The sequence below is a fragment of the Artibeus jamaicensis genome, unplaced genomic scaffold, assembly GCF_021234435.1.
Source record: "Artibeus jamaicensis isolate MK-2021 breed Jamaican fruit bat unplaced genomic scaffold, CSHL_Jam_final scaffold_1283, whole genome shotgun sequence".
Lineage (NCBI taxonomy): Eukaryota > Metazoa > Chordata > Mammalia > Chiroptera > Phyllostomidae > Artibeus > Artibeus jamaicensis.
This window is the reverse complement of record NW_026522028.1, coordinates 31,815-46,794: the sequence shown is the minus strand read 5'-3', so window position 1 is coordinate 46,794 and position 14,980 is coordinate 31,815. Positions and strand designations below refer to the sequence as shown.

At 36.4% G+C, this 14,980-nt stretch overlaps 1 non-coding gene across 1 annotated transcript in view; it reads left to right on the top strand.

The window, feature by feature from the left end:
* LOC119064586 (uncharacterized) overlaps window positions 1-14,980 on the top strand; it is a 68,602-nt gene that overhangs the window by 38,822 nt on the left and 14,800 nt on the right. Inside the window, exon 2 of the transcript XR_008389817.1 lies at window positions 695-745. This is a non-coding gene — a transcript (uncharacterized LOC119064586). The remainder of the gene's footprint in view (window positions 1-694; window positions 746-14,980) is intronic.

Below are 14,980 nucleotides of genomic sequence, written 5' to 3'. Positions count from 1 at the left end.
AAGAAAAATGAAGCACTGTGGTATAAAATAGCTTCTGTGCATGTATCTTCATCTTTTAAAAACAATATCGCTGCTCTTCCATGTATGTTTGCTTTTACAATACATGCTTTAATTTCTCCAAAGTTTTTGTTGTCAGTAGTTCATAGTTATTGATTCATACTGTTTATGGATAATAACTCTGTGGGCTGCTTTGCCTCAGGGATAATTTGATTAGAGGTACTGCTGTTTAACACCAGGAAGGTGTTATGCTATAACAGCATTGGATTTGTCAAAGAATGACATTGAAGAGAAGCCAGGTATAGGCAAAGTAATAACACAGTAGCCTAGTTATTAAACGTGGGCCTTTTAGCATTGTTTGTCCACAAACTTTCATTGATATCACTGCCCTCTCCCAAGAGATAAGCATGTGACTAATTTGATGAATTTCTTTTGGCAAGAGTAGAAACTAATGCCAGACAAACAAGGTCACTGTAAGTTTATATAAACTTCATGCTTCCAGAATACTGTGTTTCTGTCCTTTAAAGTTAAATATCTGTTTGTGATAGAGAAAACATTTTTGTAAAGGGGCAAGATTAGAATGTACTGAAATGAAATGCTAATGTTGACCTCATCAATTTTAATGGAACTTATTTGATGTAATGTAGTGACTCAGACTCTGTGAATCTGACTGTGTGTATGTGCTGTGTTTTAACAGGGAATCATCATCCAGGAATCTCCTGAGGACCACAAGAAAACATGGGGAGGAGTAAGTTTCTCTTCACTTTTAAGTAATTTAGACATTTTCCATATTAATCCACTGTATCCAGGAAATTAGATCTGTAACTCCAAGGTTTTGTGGTTTTTTTGGACACCTAAATTGTATATCTGGTTAGTGTTAGAAAGTTTTTGTCTGAAGCAGGGCTTTGCAGAGAAAGACCAACAGACCACATGTTGCTGATTGGCAAGGGTCTTTTTTTATTCTGCTCTTTTCTGGACATCTCCCAGTACAAGGGGCTTAAACTTGATACTAAATAGACCTGCCCTAATCCCAGCTTCTTTACAACTCTTAGCAAAGTTACCCATATGCTTCCAATGGTTTCTAAGTCTTGTTGACCATACCATAAATAACAACAACAAAATGATTCTATCATGCAACCAATGACAGGATTAAAAAAATTATCTGTGAGGTTGATTTATAAATGGTTTTGATTTCCCCTAAAATGTTAAAGCCTGGCATTAAGAACCATTAGACGAATTCCTTTAGTTTATTTTTCCTTCCTCATAAGGCTATTTATGGTCAGTGGTTAGTTGACAAATTTAAGCTCATTTCATTGTAAAGTTAATATAAAACAGCCAGTAGTGACTCCATAGATAATCCTAATCAATATATGCTATAGAATCAGATGCTATAAAGGACCTCACAGGGAGACTTGGCATTATGTAGTGTAGTGAAAAGAGTACTGGGCATAGAGAATTGCAGGCTTCTTACCTCTACTACCCTACTACCTTTACTATCTTAACCAAATCCTAGATCTCCCCTAAACTTATTTGTTCATGTATGAGGAGGGATTAATACATTCTGCACTTCTAGCCCTAGGAAGGTGAGGTTGACCTAATGTGATAATCCAGATGAAAAGTGTGTTGAGAACTCTATAAAGTGTAATGGAAAAGAGCTGTGGTATCTGCTCATTGCTGTCCTTATTGAATAAAAACATCTTCATTGGTTGTCTTTTAATAGTTAAAATGAAGTTATTTGATCAGCAGGGCTGACTAGGGTTATACAAGTGACAGAAAGTGCCTCTTTGTATTTTGGGCTCTAGCCATTTTGTCCCATTGTAGTACGGGCTCTGGTAGGCCATTAATTAATCATGGAAAATATCTTCCTGAACCTGTTGAGTCAGATTTTGCCTGTTTTTTTTTTCTTGCCAGAACTCTCCTTGAAGACTGATTAACCCCAGGGATTGTGCTTCTTTCCCAGACTTCAGAAAAGATACTAATATCCGATAGTTTAGAAAATTTTAAAATTTAAAAAATTTTTAAAATCTTGTCAAAATTTTGTGACTAATCCATGCCACGTCCTAACCCCAAGTCAGTTGTCAACAGAAGCTTCCAGACTAATTAGTTCTCGCCTAATCTCAAGCTTGGGGTGGATTTGGAGAAGCGAGGTACACTGATACAGGGCAATGCATTCTTCTTGTTTATTCTCTTAATTTTTAGAATGATCATCAGGTCATTAGGAAGGAGATCACTAGGTGCTTGCTTTAAAAGGTGCTTCAACAAGTGTTTATTTAAATGGTCAGAAAATGAACAGAGTCCATGATAAAGGACAGGGCCTGGTAATGTAATCTGCAAGATGGACATGCTTCCAATATGGAGATGGGATAAGGGAAGTGCTTCAAAAAGTGCTACTTTTATAAATACACAGAAGCTTGTAAAGTGGTCAACAACTTTAAAAGCATCCTTCACATCCTGAGTCTCGAAGGCTCTATCCTTTACTCTCCAAGCTTTACTTAGTTTGCCTGATTACACTTGTTAATTGCTGACACTATTAGTGAAAAAATATTACTGTGTGCTCATTTCTTTCTTTTCTGGCAATGTTCAGTGAAGCTTTTACTGGATTTGGTAAAGCTTCTCACAAACAGCTCAATGTATCATACAGAGGGACAACAGAGGAAAATATCACAAAGATATGGCACTAGTCTCATTAAAGGACCACAAAAATAACAAAGCTGGAAAACTATACAGTGTACGTGAAAAATTAAAATTGAAGTGAATTTATTTTTTTGTTCTTTGATATTAGATGAAGAAATTATAAATATGTGTTAGATGAATCATTTATTCGACATGAAAAAAATTATAGACAAAGTCTTAAAAATGGTAGGAGTTGGGATGAGAACAGACTTGTGTATATAATTTCTTGTTAGACCACCATCAGTGTCCATTGTATGTGGCATTGAAATCCAATTTACTACATATGAGTTCTGAGCTAGAATTTAGGACTCTTAAGAATATATAATTATTTTGTAGGATCAAGGGTGGGAAATGGGGATGGGGGATAATTGAGACAACTGTACTTGAGCAACAGTAAAAAAATGTGGAAAAAAGAAATAACACCAGGTAGAAAGTAAGAAGAGCTTCTCTTATAGCTCATGAAACTAGTTAATATCTAAATTTCTAAATATAATTTCTATATCCCATGGCATATTTAATATGGATTTTATTTTGATAATATTAAAATGTATGCTATCAAAAATGTAGGATTATTTTTATATTAACAAGTAGAGTACTTTATAACTCACAGATCTTTCTCCTGCATTATTTTATTTGAGTTGTAAGACAACCATGTGATGTAAAACTTAGGTTGCTGTGAAAGGTGTGGAAGAAAATATTTTCTAAGCTCTATGATGATGTTCATATATTTCTCATAGCATGGGGGACTGGACAGGTAGGCAAAGAGAAATGGCTCAGTGTTCATCACCATTTATGGTAACAGTTAAAACATGTGTAGCAGATAGTGGATTACCTCGAATATCAAAATTCTCAGAGCAGTGGGGCTCCCTGTCTGCAAAGGCAGTAGCACAGATTGGCAGTCACCAAGGCAAATAACAAGATAATTCAACTCAGAAGCTTGCTGTACACAGCCCATAGTGGAAGGTGTCCTAAAGTAAGGGGCCTAAGACACCAAGTGAAAGTCGCCCTTCATCAATAGATTTTTATCTTTGTGGTTTTCCTTAACATAAAGAATTTAATACATCATGGAACACTAGAATAGTATGAGATGACAAGTGGAGATGCTATTACAGAAAAAGAACAGCATGCATAGATAAAAATGTGGTAAGATTTTAGTAGAGAATCAACATTTTCACAAAGACGATAATGTGAGGATTTCTTAGGTGTGTGTGTGTGTGTGTGTGTGTGTGTGTATATATATATATATATATATATATATATTCAAGTATTTATCTTTAATCATCTTTAAAGAGAACTTAAAATTTTATCCTAACTTTTCATTTCTGCACTCCCCACACCAAGCAGCTAGTATATTCATTACAAAAGTTGCAGTAATCCACAAAGCAATTTCTTCAGAGTTTTCTTGCTAAAAATTGGGGGTTATTGTTTTTGTTTCAGTGTTTAAATATAATTTGATTTTTGAAACATACCTGTTTTCCATCTGAATATTTTTGTATGTCAGGACACACTTCTCTTATCGCATGTTCTAAGTTCTATAGCAGCAATTTGTGGTAATTACTAGTTTAAAATGAAGTTATTGATGGCTCATTTTACTGTCTTTAACTTAAGAAAACAGCCTCTGGAAGAAATTCATCATGCTGTTTCAATCATAACTAACCACATGATGTTCCTACTCCTTCCTTACAAAATGGGAATGATAGTTAGCCATGAATCTTCAAAGGATTAATTTTACTTTGTTGTATAGAAAATAATATCTGAGATAGCTGAATGGTAGCAAGCTACAGGTTTTATTTGTGGAGAATAATTAAAATAAAAATATGAAGATAACTTAGCACTTTTTCTGTTTTTCTTCCTCCAGCATTTAGTCATTGGAAATAATTTTTACCTAGCCTAGGAAAAAATCCTAGTGCAATAAAAACCTTAATCCAAAGTATCAGTTTCCATCTTCATTTTTCATGCTTAATGGTGACGTGCCCTTGATGATCTAGTATGCATGAACATACTGCCATGCTGTAGAGAAACTGACAGTGCTGCCAGGTACAGTCTTTGTTTTTTATTTGTTTGTTTGTTTTTTTTAAAACATAGCAGCACAATTTCTTTGGGTCCCTCAATGTGCCTGGCTGCTTTAGTCCAAGGAACCCAAACATGTCCCCCTACTTATCAGGACTTTGTAGAAGGAAAAATGGTTTATAGCTACCACAGTAAATCTCTAAGCTCTTTGATTCACTGCCAAACTACCATTTGGTTGAGACCAATCCTGAACTTTAACTCTGAGTATACAGCTCCAAATTTTCAAACAGAATGGATGTTCACACTGATAAGCCTTGTAAAGTCACTATCTCATAATATAGTGCCTAATTTTGACAGCTCCCTGGTTTATCGTTCAAGTGCAGGCACACATTTAAAGACAATTATTTCATTTTCTGGATTGTGTTAAATCTGAGAATCTTTTTATTACAGTAACATATTCATGCTTTTGCAGTTGAGATGATGTCACCAATTTATCATAAATCCTTAGCTTCATAATTTTATAGCAGTAATGTCAAATCTGCTTGGGGCTGACAACAGCCATTATCTTTTCCTGGCAAGTCTTTTCCCACCAAAAAAAAAAAAAAGAAATGAAATAACTATTTAAGGGTCAGGCTACTTAAAAAAAAACTCATTACAGTACTTAATGCTTTTTGTCTTTGATTGCAATCTTCTCTGATTTTTAGCTATTTGATACCAAAATAAGCTGTAGTACATATGTTTAGAATGGTTTTTCTACCTCAATGCTATTGATGTTTTTTAAATTGAGGCAAAAGTCACATAAGAGAACTGTGTTAAAGTGTACAATTCAGTAGCATTTAGTATATTCACAATGTTGTGCAAGCATCTAATTCTAAACCATTTTTAACACCTCTACAGGAGACCCTATACCCATTAAGGAGTCAGTAACTATTCTTCCCTCTCTCCAGGCCCTGGCAACCTGTAGTCTGCTTTCTATCTCCATGAATTTACCTATTCTGAATTTCATATAAATGCAGTAATACAATACGTGATCTTCTGTGTCTGTCTTTATCCACTTAGCATATGTTTTTGAGGTTTATCCATGTTGTGTTAGTACCTTATTCTTTTTAATGGCTGAAAAATAACCTATTGTATGAATATACCACATTTTGATTATCCATTCATCAGTTAATAGATATTTAGGTTATTTCCACCCTGTGGCTATTATACATAGTGCTGTTATGAACACTGATATACAAGTTTTTGTATATCTCCTCAATCTCAGGGGATATATACCTAGGAGTGAATGTTGACATTTTGGGCCAGATAATTCTTCATTGTGAGGGGAGGTCCTGTGTATTATAAGATGTTTGGCAGCATCCTTGACTTATTCATACTAGATGCCAGTCACTCCTACCCCTCCAAGTTGTGACAACCAAAAATGTATCTAGACACTACCAAGTGTTCCCTGGAGTGCAAAACCACCCAAGGTTGAGGACTGATGATTTAGAATAAAGCAAAGGAGGTCTTTAGAGATAAGCTGGCATTCACATATTACAATGATTTTAATAGAAGTAATTTGAGTCTAAAGAAGAGCCTTATATGGTTCTGGAAAACCATATAATCGAGAAGCTGTATTCTTGGACTAGTACATAACCTCTGGATTTCAGTTGTCTTATTGAAATGGATCAGTTTGCCCAGTGAATCACTAGCTTTTTTTTAAGGCAACTACCATGAGGGAAGGAAAAGTGAAGTGCTCCTGGTACGTTGCAACTCCCCTTCAGACAAAGCAAGCAAAAGTTTGAATTCTGCTATCACTTCTAGAGCAAATCCATGTATAAATATCATTGATTTTACCACCCTGTGAAAAGTCGTTTCTGAAATTTGGCTGCCAATTTAAAAAGGCACTAGTTGTCAGTGAGACTCCCATTTCTCTTATCCATTATGTTCTCTGCTTTTGTGGGCGGGAGAGAAAGCTGAATGCTATCTTTGCATGCTATCTTAAGAGCCACCTCTGGAGTATAGTTTTTTTATTAAATGTAGTATGTGTTCTATCAAAATAATTATCCACTCCTACAGTCTAGGTTACAGTTAACTATCACATAGATAATATCATAGTGTCTATGTTGACAAGTTGTAAAGCATTAATTATAACAGAGTTATGTATTTAAAACTGTATTTCATTTTGGTGACTTCTCTATCTGCTTTTTTGCCCCATTAAATGGTGATTATTAGTTATAGTTATTTCCAGACAGGGGTATAATCAGTGTAGATAAGATCCATAAACTAAAGAGAAAGTTTTATAGCTGTAACGACTGTAAACACTAAGACTAATGATATTGTTGCTGATATCATTCAAGTAATAATGACAGGAGAGATATCCATCTTTGGAATTTTCCTTTTCTCATGATTCCACATGATTATGTGTTTAATTTTGTGCAAATTAAAGCATTTGCTAATTCCATATTTGTTGGTTTCTTGTGGCTAAGGCATGGCCCCTAGTTCATAAATCAAGTGTTAGAGTACCATCCATTTAAATCAGTTGTTGCCATTGCTAGCAACTTGATTTTTGTCATCTACCAATTCATGGAGAATTATTTTTGATAAGAAGGAGTTATAAATTGTAAAGCTCTTGTCAAAGAAAATTTGGCCTCTTATCTTGCTTTGTGGGAGAAACTATTAGACCATTTTTCTGTATCTCATTATTCCACATAGAGCATGAAATCATTAGACAAGAGACATCTAAATATATGATCCAAAATTTAGCTTTTAAGAAAAACCATACTGAGTTAATAAGACTCACTTTGGGGGGACAGGTTTTTTTAAGAATATTGACTTTGTACGTTACCTCTTTCATCTTCTCTTGTATAGAAATCCATTTCTGGCATTTTCTCCACACTTATTCCTGGAAACCTGCCTGTTATCATCTGGCATTTCATTGCATTACCTTCAGTAGCATAAAGATATCCTTTTAAAGAAGTCTTAGGTAGTGATCATAACCACCAGATTGTCCTTAAGAAGCACGTTCAGGATATTAGAGATATTAATAACAATTATTTCTTCTCCCACACCCTGAGACTTCTCAACTAGCTCAATCCTGTAACTTTAAATATTTTTTTAAATATATGAGTTCTTGAATGGGGTTCAGCTCCCTAATTGCTGTGAACACATACTACATGCCATTCTAACTAAGCATTAAGTTTGTGACAACCTGGTAATATACGTGACCACCACCATACAATAAATTCTGAATTATAAATCTACCTGCTATGAAAAAAAACCTTTATTTTTCACAAATAGGTTACAGTGGTAAAATATAATTGGCAAATATTCTATTTTTTCATCTTCCTAACTAATAGGAGAATGATCCAAATAATATCTTTTTTCCCCATAAATGAAATGGTGCTTTATAATATGAGGCTTTATTGTTTAGGGAAAGTTATTTTCGTCAATCTAGGATAAGAAGTACCTATTTTATACCTATTTCAATAAAAACCCACTGAAGGCATTGTATGCATGCACAACCGAGTAAATAGTAGTATCAAAATGGCTTAGAAGCAAGAAAACAAACAACCATGAGTGTGACACTTCATAACATTTTTTTTCATATAAATCTGAGCACTGGGTTGGATAGGGAGTATGCCTTGTTGATTTTATTTTGTTTATTTTTTGTTGTTATTGGTTTGGGGGAAGATGGTAGCTTGGCTGGAAAATAGTATATTGATATCCCAAAAGAATTCGATATGATACACTACTTCCACTGAACAAACATCTTTGCAATTATAAAACTCTTCACTGTTACCACTAAAAGGACCTGAGAAATCATATACAACTCCTTAGCTTCACAAATTAGGACACAGACCTAGATAAATTAAGCAACAAATGCAGAATCCTACAGACAGTTTAGTGCCAGAGCTGGAACAGGAATCTGCATATTCTGAGTACAAATTTAGGACCTTTTCACCATTACCACACTCTTCTCTTTTCCTGCAGTTTCATTTGTCTCAATACAGGGTTGGTGAAGGTGGTTAATGGATTTTGGCTTTTTTGGACTTCCACAAGATAGTCTCAGAAGGCAGGTTTCATGTGACAAACAGAAGGCTCAATTAAATGGATAGCTTAGCATGTTCTGTAGTCTTTGAGAAATTCACAACTAAAAAAGATATTAGAGATTTATTCATTATGGAAAGAAAACAGCTTCCTGGTTAGCATGTGGACTCATTATAGATGGTCTGATATACCAGCATTTACACAACAATGTCTAGGATCAGACTTTCCATTTGAATAAATATATTTTGCAGTGTTCATACTCCTCTTTTTGATAAGTCTTTAAGAGCTTTTTAAAAACTATTTTTATGGGAATAATTCTAAAATAGATTGTATAATTTACTGCCTTCCTACACAAAATCCTGAACATCATATGGTTCTTTCTTGGTGAATCAGATTCACCATTTTGAACATAATCATGGATGCCTTCAGCTTTGGGAGGTAAGGGCTCCTAGAGCCTACTCTAAATAACCCTCAAAGGGCCTCTGTCTCTCTTCCCTTGTCTTCAGATTAATCAGCTTTCACTTCTTGTTGCTCTCAATGTGTTGATCTAGTTCAGCCTATCCCTGCCCTTCTACTTTTCAGTAGTAATGTGCAACGAAGCTTCCAAGTCTCATAGCCAGGCCTGTGGATGCAGGTTGAATAAATTGATCCTTGATTAGTCTAAGACAGACGGGGCTCCCCTGTAGGTAACGCATAAGATAACATAATGCATGACTTTGGTCATCTCGCATTTCATGAATTTAGAAGTCAAATAATTGACTTCTGCATGATGTATTACTGTCATTAATAGCTACAGTGATTATGAAAAATATTGTCAACAGCTACCTGATAAATACCTGATAATAACTGTCAAATAACCTAAAAATCAATAAAAAATGATTATGTAGTGTACTTTGTTGTAGCTTCTCATGCTTCTTTAAACATATGTATCTGCCATATATGTAATTTCATTTCTTAACCTGCTTCTTAAGAGCTGCTTGGTGGTCTTTTGGTAAAATTCTAATGATGATAGCGTATTAACATTCATCTGACCAAAACTGAATCTAATGAAAGTAAACATATATTATGGAAGCATATGCTTCCTTGGAGTACGTTACCAGTACCAGGTCCTTATAACTATGAACCAGAAATAGGCTTTAATTTACTTTCTGAATAATTTCAGAAATTTAAAAATTTCATGATATCCCCAAAACATTTATGAATCATCTAAGTATATTGTAGCCACTGCATGACATTAGATCATTGAAAAGACCTATGAGGCTCTCATGAGACTTTAATAATGGCTAAAGGCCCAGTGCAGCAGGAGAAAGATGGCTCCTAAGGCCATTTTTAGTCATAGAGGACATACTTTGTCTTCTAATTCTGAACCACAAAGGTATGTGCAAGATAACCTTGGTTTCAAGGGAGGCAAGGCACAGGTTTGCTGAGAATCTTTGACACCCCACTCATCATGTAGCTGAAAGTAGGCTACATATTCAATTAAATCAGATACAAACCATAATCTATACGTTGTCAGTAAACAGTATAGTCAAGCTAGTACAGAGTGTCCCCAAGGGAGTTTCAGACTTAAATAGCACTTTATAAAGCTCTACCACATTTTATCTTAAACTTGACCAAGGGGACCAAAGTCCCAGGCATCCTTGGAGTTTAGCATACAGACTCAGTGCAAATTAACCTTATCCTTACTCCTTTTTTTTTTTTTTTTGCAAAATTGTCTTTTTAAAAAATATATAGTTGATTATGCTATTACAGTTGTCCCACTTTCCCCCCTTCACTCTCCTTCACCCTGCACATGGCCCCTCACTGACATTCCCCCCCTCTAGTTCATGTCCTCTAGGATGTGACACCTCTAGGTGTCATACTCATAAATTCCCTAGCCTCTACACTTCCCACACTATTCCCACCCTCCCTCTGTCTACTTTCCACCCACCATCCATGCCACCCACTCTCTGTACCCTTTCCCCGTCTCTCCTCCTCCCACTTCCCTGTTGATAACCCTCCATGTGATCTCCACTTCTGTGGTTCCACTCCTGCTCCAGTTGTCTGCTCAGTTTGCCCTTGTTTCTGTTTTAGGTATGGTTGTTAATAATTGTGAGTTTGCCGCCATCTTACTGTACATATTTTTTATCTTCTTTTTCTTAAATAAGTCCCTTTAACATTTCATATAATAAGGGCTTGGTGATGATGAACTCCTTACTCCTTTAACTTGACCTTATCTGAGAAGCGCTTTACCTGCCCTTCCATTCTAAATGAAAGCTTTGCTAGATAGAGCAATCTTGGATGTAGGTCCTTGCCTTTCAGGACTTGGAATACTTCTTTCCAGCCCCTTCTTGCCTGCAAGGTCTCTTTTGAGAAATCATTTGACAGGCTGATGGGAACTCCTTTGTAGGTAACTGTCCCCTTATCTCTTGCTGCTTCTAGGATTCTCTCCTTCATTTTAATCTTGGCTAATGTAATGATGATGTGCCTTGGTGTGTTCCTTCTTGGGTCCAACTTCTTTGGGACTCTCTGAGCTTCCTGGATTTCCTGGAAGTCGATTTCCTTTGCCAGAATGGGGAAGTTCTCCTTCATTATTTGTTCAAATAACTTTTCCACTTGTGGGTGTTCCTCTTCCCCTTCTGGTACCCCTATAATTCAAATTTTGGAACATTTAAAGATATTCTGGAGGTTCCTAGGCCTCTCCTCATTTTTTTGAATTCTTGTTTCTTCATGCCTTTCTGTTTGGTTGTTTCTTTCTTCCTTCTGGTCCATTCCATTGATTTGAGTTCCAGTTTCCTTCCCATCACTATTGGTTCCCTGTACATTTTTTTATTTAAATATTTTATTTATTTTAAAGTAGTCTTTATTTTTTCATCTAATTTGTAACCAAAATCAACCAGTTCTGTGAGCATCCTGATAACCAGTGCTTTGAACTGTGCATCTGATAGGTTGGCTATCTCTGTCGCTTAGTTGTATTTATTTGTTCTGGAGCATTGATCTGTTCTTTCATTTGGGCCATTTTTTTTGTCTTAGTACACCTGTTACATAGTAAGGGATGGAGCCTTAGATATTCACCCAAGGGTTGGTCAACCCAGTTGCTGAGTTGTGACGCAGTATGTTGGGGAGGGGTCCAAGAGAGAACAATAGCGCTTGCTCAGCTCTCTGCCAGATTTCAGTCCCTTCCCCCACTTCCCCCAATCAAACTGGGCCCTTCTGGTACTGATTCCCGTGCAGGTGGGCTTGTGTACATTCTAGGACTCTGTGGAACTCTCCTGTGGGGCTGGGAGTCTATCCTGGCATCGCAACCCCCCACAGGTGTTTTCAGTTGGTGTTTTGAGGCTTTATTTCCCTGCACTGGAACCCTGGATTGTGTGGTCTGTCTCGTTCCCCAGTTTCATCTGCACACAAATGTGGGACCACCCGGTCTGCCAGCCACCTTGTGCCTCTCCACAATTCTCTGCCTCGCTGGGTCCACCTGCTGCCACCTTGCGTACCTGGGGTCCACCAGCGGCCACTTTGTCTTGAGCCCTCTACGCTTGGCTGTCTGACTCTGCCCCTCCTACCAGTCTTGATGAATGTATCTTCTTTAACTCCTTGATTGCCAGACTCCCATACAGTTCAATTTTCTGTCAGTACTGGTTGTTTTTTGGTTTCTAAATTGTTGTTGTCCTTATTTTGGTTGTGTGAGGAGGCACAGTGTTTCTACCTATGCCTCCATCTTGGCTGGAAGTCTAAAATTCTTTTTTAATAGTTTAGAACGCTCATTGCTGAAAGATCTTGGCTTAGGCCTGGCTCCACCTGCTGAGAGGCTGAGGTTGGCCCTTACAATGGTCACATAAAATGTCACTGGAAGTAGTATACTCCCAAATCTCATCCTTTATTCTGTATTTTCTAAGTGCATTATTATAATCAGCTTGGTAGATCTCCTGGGTTTTCTTTAATGGAATGACTATCATTATACAGTGGCAACAAGTCTATTTATTAAGCATCCATTCTTTGCCAAGCTGTGAACGAAGTGCTTTATGTACATTACCTCATTTATAACTATGAGATTGGTGCTATTATTCCAACATTACAGATGAAAAAGGGAAGCTTAGGGTTTTTGCTTTCCTCACATAGCCTTTTGCTCTAACAAATCTTTTTCTTACTTTCAAAAAGAAAGTACATGTATAACTAATGTACACCCCTTAATAAGATTGGGATATCAAAGACATCACATCCGTTAGTCAAATTAAACAACCACAGCCCTTTGTAATACAAGAATTCCCTGACCTACACTGTTTCTATGGGAAATATAAGAAGTCTGGGGTTGCATATTAAGTCTGGAGGAGCAGGCCCTGAATCTCACATTACAGAAAAAATTATGAAACGCTGGGTTCATTTCTAGAAAGTCCCCATTTTTCTATTGCTCTTGATATTTTTGCCACTGTTGCTGATATATAATCTTACATCAAAACCAGAGAGCCCAAAGCAGGCTTTCTGATACCCAGAACAGTTCCAAAGATACTAAAGGAATCACTACAATAACTGAGGCATGGGTTGCCCCAACTGGGCTTGGAAAAGAGGACATATTTCTACCTAGCATTTCACTCATCTGTGCTCACTCCAATAATACAGTAGGTCCAATTCCCAAGTGTTTCAGCTTTTGGTGGTCCTGTTGTTTCCGTTTTTATATTCCTCTCCTCTTCCCTAAGCTCCTGGAACCAGAATAGCTAATTGAGGGTAAACAACAACTGAGTAACATAACATGATAATGTAGAGGACTGAATATTTTCCTGATATTTATAACTCTTATCAGAACAGCAATAACCCACCTTACAGGTTTTGGTAATTTTGAACTTTCAAAAGGGATTTTGGTATCCTTTCTCAAAAAAGGAACCTCCCAGGTCATTCAAGCTTGGTAGGCCAAATGCATTTGGTAGAGAGTGGCAAGATTATATCTGTCTCCAGAACCCCTACGTCAGAGGTTCTCAAATCTTCTGAGTTTACAATACTCTTAGTTGTCACAGTCATTTTTTTAATATCAGTTATAGGCCAAAGGAAATATTTGATTGTTCTACTTATTAAGTAGTTACCATATTTTTTGGACCATAAGATGCACCTAGGTTTTAGAGGAGAAAAATAGAAAAAAAAGTTGAAGCACAAAATGTGAAATATTTAATAATATAGTTAACAATATTTCACCAATGTAAATGTAAACAGAACTCAACAACATTAACAACCATTATTCCTCCCAAATTTTGGGAGGGAAATGTGCGGCTTATATAGTCTGAAAAATACGGTAGGTCCAAACAATAAGCATTTATATCCTGACAGCTTAGTAGCCATTTGAAACATAATATATATAAATTTCAAGAAAACAATATTTTTATTTCAACCTTAAATAGCCATTCAGTTACTTATTAAAAGATTGTATGTGTCTGAGGGGTACCATACAACTTCCCAAACTTTGGGATCAGGTTGGATAGTGGAGGATGTTGGATATAAAGGATACCACCTTCATTTCCTAATCCACAGATTTTTCACACAGCACCTTTTTTTAATCACAGCCAAAAATCCAGTTTCACAAAGGAAATGAATGTAAAATTATTTAATGATGAAACTATTGTCTATCAATTTTGACCAAAAATTGAAAGACAAACAAAAGCTTTATTTGTGGCTCTCTTTAAGGAATTGCAATCCAGGAAACACAATTTTGGGTAGAAACCCCAATTGTTCTGAAAAGGAAGGAGACAGAGTTTATAAAGGCAGAAAAACAAGTGCTTTAAAAAGGATTATGTAAGTTGATTTGAAAGAGCTGCGATTGGTACCAGCAAACAGACTATGCTATACATGATTAATTCCTTATGTCTATTACTAGGTGAAAAAAATTTTTAATAGAGAGTTCCGTGAGGCAAAGCCAGTTCTAGGAACTGTATCAGGATGTGGCTGTGGTTTAGCACAGTTTAAAAGTTCAGTTTCACTAGAAAAGGGGGTGAGTTAACTTAATTTCCCAGAGGCCTCTTAGGCTCCATTTTAGATTGCTCTCTTAACAGTACCAACTCCATTTTGCTGTTTTTCTTTCACACTGTGAGCTACCTTAAGTTAGTAGTTTGTGCGGTATCCAATAGATATTGAACATCAGTGCATTTCCTTCAAAATGTAAAATATGCTGCTCATTCTCTATTAATTTGCTACAGCACCCTGGTAGAAAGAGGGCTTGGCATATACTTTGGGGATGAAAGTGCTAGTTCCTTGCTAAACTAAAAAGCATCTGGGTATGTCCTCTTCCCAAAACAGTAGCTGTTGAGCT